Source organism: Lactuca sativa, chromosome 4 (genome assembly GCF_002870075.4).
Source record: "Lactuca sativa cultivar Salinas chromosome 4, Lsat_Salinas_v11, whole genome shotgun sequence".
NCBI classification, from domain to species: domain Eukaryota; kingdom Viridiplantae; phylum Streptophyta; class Magnoliopsida; order Asterales; family Asteraceae; genus Lactuca; species Lactuca sativa.
In genome coordinates this window covers 75,774,154-75,779,310 of record NC_056626.2, presented here as the reverse complement: position 1 = coordinate 75,779,310, position 5,157 = coordinate 75,774,154, and the positions used below count along the sequence as shown (strand labels likewise).

Genomic DNA, 5,157 nt, shown 5'->3' with positions numbered 1-5,157 from the left:
TATGCTATTAATGGACCAAAGGACTTCAGATCTAACCATTTCAGCCTCTGGAGTTGCTCAACTCTCAAGTGGAGGTCCAAAACCAACCAACGGGACAAAATAGAAAACCCTAGCTAGATCTAATGAATAAGATGGCAAGATCAAAGCTTTATACCTCCAGAAGCTCCTCAAGGTGAACTAGATGTAGATTTTTGAAGCCCAAAACCACCCCAAGCTTGCTTAGGAACTCCTCCTTCTTGAATGGACACTAAAATGGCCACAAATGCACTCCTTAAGCTCAAAACACACTCCCAAATGATTCTAGGGTTTTTAGCGACGTTTGAAGGTGAATGAGGTTGGTTAGGGTGGAGCTCAAATGAGATAAGGATGCTTATATAGGTCTCAAGTCCGGAAATTAGGGTTTGTACACCAGTCACGTACGTCCCGCGTACTCTTGGTACACCTAGCACACGTGCTGGCCCTCTGCAATAATCTATTCGTGGTACACTAAGCGTACTCATGAAGTACACCCAACGTACTTAAGGTCTTAATATGCAATAGTTAATAACTTCAAGGGCTTTTGTGGTAATACCTGAATTAGAGTGTTACAAGAATAGTGCAAAGCACCAACGTAATCAACTTCCACATCATCTCATTTAAAAATATATTTAATGAACCTAGAACCAAGAATATAAATGTAATACGAATGGATAAAAAAAATAGTACATGCTACAGGCGACACATGTCATAATAAGCGATTACTCACACCTACATGTACATAAATTTCAAACAAAAGACAAGATTAAAGACCTATATTGCATAGGCTTTTCAATACCAAACTTGAAACTCCTTGCATGTCCAAGTCATGGATACCAAAATTAACTTGCTCAACTTGGTGAACCAACTGAAGAAAAAAAACTATACAAAATATTTTAAAAAAGTTAGATAGTAGGATCTTTTAAATTTTCAAAAATGGAAGATCTCATTAGAATCTTGTGTCACCTTGACTCGTCTCTATGTAATTGATGAACTTCATTGATCATAAACAATTTTTCATGAGTTCATTGATCATAAACACTTCTCAAGTTACGTAAACAATAAAGTCCACATTCTTAACCTTTTTTGACACTAAAAACAATCATATGAAACAAAACTAAAAGCAATTGCGTAACCATGGCCTTAGTTCCTTTCCCCCTTTGTCTTAGACCTCATTTGTTAACCAATTAATCAAAGAAATTCATGAAAGGGTAAATTGGATATATGCTCATACTTAGCGTTTCAGGTGTTGCTCATGGGATTACAATTACACTCTGAAGTCTGAAGGAGAAGTGTGTCTTTGCATTGCATGTCAGAAGGGGCATGTTTCTCAGCTTGCATTGTTAGTGTAGCAAAACACAAATTTAAAAAAAATAATGAAAATATAAAATCTTAACTTCGTTGGTTGTAATTATTTTAAAGATTAATTACACTTATTATATAAAATTTACTCCATGAAGAAGTACAAATATGAAAATTTTCAAGCATATATATGTAATTTAGATTCCAACAATATGGGTTCAAAATACTAAGCAAAAGAAGAAATTTAGAAAGTTTGTTGCTACTTACAGCAGGTCACAAAAGAAAAAAGAAGTTTATTTTGTTTAAAGCAACTCATAAAAAGAAAGTTCATTTCTTTTTACTGTGGGTCACAGATTGAATAAAATGGATGTATTTTTTATTATTACATTTTTGTTAACTGGACAAACCTTGAATTTTGAGATTTTGGCCATCATTTCTTCTTCTAGCTCTGCTGAACTATTGGGTTACTGCACAGACAAACAATATGACAAAAGAGTCATTTTATAGAAATCCTAGACATATAAATAAGACATTAAATAAAAAACGACCATGAAAATAGTAAAACCTGTTGTTTTATAGTCTTGAAACATGTTGTTTTAAAAAATGGCCATGAAAAACAGTAAAACTTGTTGTTTTATAGCCTTGTCGTAATGTAACTCTTGATCTCAAAAAATCCAAAGAGGTTAGTTCTTGGTGAAAATAGAAGGTAGAATTGTCTATATGAATAAACTTACATAATATTTTTTGAATATAGCTTGTTTGACCATCAAAGTAAAATATCAATGTTTATAAATAAAGGTTCTACCTTTTGAATTTTTGTATATTGTTTCTTTAGCAGCAACTGTGCTCGCTGTAGCCATGGTATGATCTTGATGTTCTGTAGAAAGCAAAAAAAAGATATATATCATTATCAAATTAAGTATTGGAAGTAACATACATTTATATTTAGTTCATATTGTCAGGTTCTTTGCTGATTTGTCATCAGAGTAATACATACAACTAATCAAATTGCTAAACAAACCGACTTCTAACATATCAATTTAATAAGGGTAATCTACAGGAAAAAAACAAAATACAATACTCTTTTTACCAATTTAATAAGAGTAAATTACGCTAGTTGAGATTAAGAAATCAAATATCATGATTGGTATAAATTGAGAGACCGAAAACACAGATCTGAATAAGGAAAGGGTACAAAAAGTTTTACATGGTTAAATTTTTCTGAATAATACATGTCCCTAGGAAAAAAATCACCTTCTACACATGTATGTAATGAAATATAAAAAAAAATAATAAAAATAATGGAAACCCGAAGACACTTGCAGATAAATAATTAAGAAAAAAAATCTGAAATGGAACCTTCGTTGCAGATAAGAAAACCCTAAAATCGAACTAGAGAAATTACTCCTAAAAATACCCAACAAATCAAAGATAAACTTAAATTGATTCCAAAATCAATAACAAACAAATGGAAATAAGAAAGTATAAAACATAAACCTTTTTACAGGGGGGGGGGGGGGGGGGGGGGGAAGAATCTAAAAGAGAAGGGAAGTGGTAGGGTACAAAGGCTTTTGATCAAAGGGCAGTGAGTGATGGTGGTGGTGTAGCGGAGAAGGGGATACAAATGCGATGATTGTGACAGGAGAGGGAGGCGATGGTGGAAATGGAATATACGATCTAGGGTTTTGGATTGGTTGCGAAGTGCGATCAGGTTTGTGGAATTGGAGGACCATATTAGTAAAATATAGAAGGAAATGGTAGAGATAGGGGCCGAGAATAAGGGGAGCTTGGTATTTAACTATCAATCCACTAAATCACGGTTGGATAAGAACTCGAACTAATACCTATACTTTTTCAACCCCAACTAAGATTCATGTAATCGTGATGGAGTAATGCATAAATTGATTGTATATATTGCATAGGGTGTTGTACCTCTTAAAATTAGCATTTGAGGCTAAATGCTTATCAAGGTATAAAGATATATACCCAATGTTTATAAAAGGCTATCATTTATGTAATTGATTTATAACACACATACACACACACACACACACACACACACACATATATATATATATATATATATATATATATATATATATATATATATATATATATATATCACTTTTATATAAACCCCCTTTTATATAAATAAACTCTAACTAGTTCAATGAGATATAAATATAACTTATAAATAATCATACTCTGTGACATATTTCAAAAGTTGTTATTTCTCAATTAAATACTATTTTCACAAATAATACATTTCCAATTAGTAAAATATTATTTTCGTAAAATCATAATTTTCTAATTAAATATAAGTATTTATTATTAGGGTTCAAGATCCTAAAATATGTCCAGGATCCCGGATCTTAAACTGGAATATAAGGATCTTGAAATATATGTTGTAACGAGTCAGGACCCTGAATATTACCAATGTTATTTCCTAACAAGATTAACTAATATATTTCCTATTTGTTATTCACATATCAGCACTAATCACATCTATACTGAAGAATTGCTCCAGTCAAAACCTAAAATTCGAAGTCACCAAGTCAAGGCAACGTGTAAGGGCTAGATCAAAAAGATCCCGAGAATATCGAACATCTAGTTAGTCAACTTAGGCTATAAGTACACATGTGTAAATCACACAACGGGCACATAGAGCAACTGAATCACTTGTACTTATACTCTCAAACACATTTATGTAATTTCCATTTTGATAAATAAGATTAAAGAAGGTAGGTCATCATTATCACCTCCCAAGGTTTTGTGTTGGAGATTCTAGCGATGATCAAGGGCGTTCCCCCTAAAGATCACCAATTTCACTTTCATTCAATCTCTTACATTCATATTGATTGCAACACCACAACCTTTCATATAATTTGGTTGATACTTCCTTGATTATTTTTTGACCAAAGATTATATTTATTAATAATCAATTTATACAAATAAATAATCAAATGTTAGTAACTTGCTATAAGGTGTGAGCCTATATGATTATATGTCATTAGCAACATCATTCTATGACTATTGGGCCTATAAGATCTTTCAATCTACCACATGCACAAGACTCATCTTTGATTGATATAGACAATGGTGAATGTCTAACAACATTTCACTTCCCGAACAACACATGACGAAGAATGCCATTTATCAACATTTAATTCCTAAAAGTTCAAAGTTATAATTGATGTATAAGGTAAGTTTATCAGTTATCCCTTTGTTATAAACATCATGTTTAACATGAGATTTGGATCTTAATCAATCTCATTTGGTGTTTAACTGCGGGTACCATGGTAGATGCCTAACTCTCAGCACATAAGAGGAACAAATACCATCTTGACTACATAAGTCTCTTGCACAGTTCATACCATACTTGAAAAATGGATTTTATAACTTTCCGGTTAAGGATCGAAATTTGACAATATTAAAGCACAACACTCCCTATACTTTAGTCCCACTATGTATCTTAGGTCTTAATGATATAAAGTTAGTACCTTTTAATCAAGTATCACTACTAAAAGCAATCAATGATGTGATCTTGATGCGGGTCCGTTCAATACTAGTTCTCTAACAAGTGCATATGAAACTTGGTTATAACCATTTGCTTACTTTCATCTAGTGAGAGTCAACTAATCCAAATCATATTAGTCTTAATTCATAATTTCTCCAACAATTATAACCGACTATAAACTTTTAGAATAATGAAATTATTCATGGATTAAACATGTTAATATAGAACAAAAAAAGTATTAATGTGATGATCATATCCCAATATATTAAGACAGTATATAATAGTTGTTGTCTTAATGTTCCCATATTCAAATACCAAATCTA

The 5,157-nt window shown here is 31.9% G+C and overlaps 1 long non-coding RNA gene across 2 annotated transcripts; it reads right to left on the bottom strand.

The window, feature by feature from the left end:
- Nucleotides 1-631: 631 nt before the first annotated feature.
- LOC111886853 (uncharacterized) lies at nt 632-3,180 on the bottom strand. Of its 2 annotated transcripts, XR_006190438.2 has the most exons (3): nt 2,815-3,180; nt 2,123-2,194; nt 632-1,784 (listed from the first exon to the last, which is right to left on the bottom strand). It is a non-coding gene; the product is annotated as an uncharacterized LOC111886853 (long non-coding RNA). The 2 variants fall into 2 exon arrangements; XR_002848583.2 differs by lacking the exon at nt 2,815-3,180 and having other exon boundaries at nt 2,123-2,808.
- Between the last annotated feature and the right edge of the window lie 1,977 nt (nt 3,181-5,157).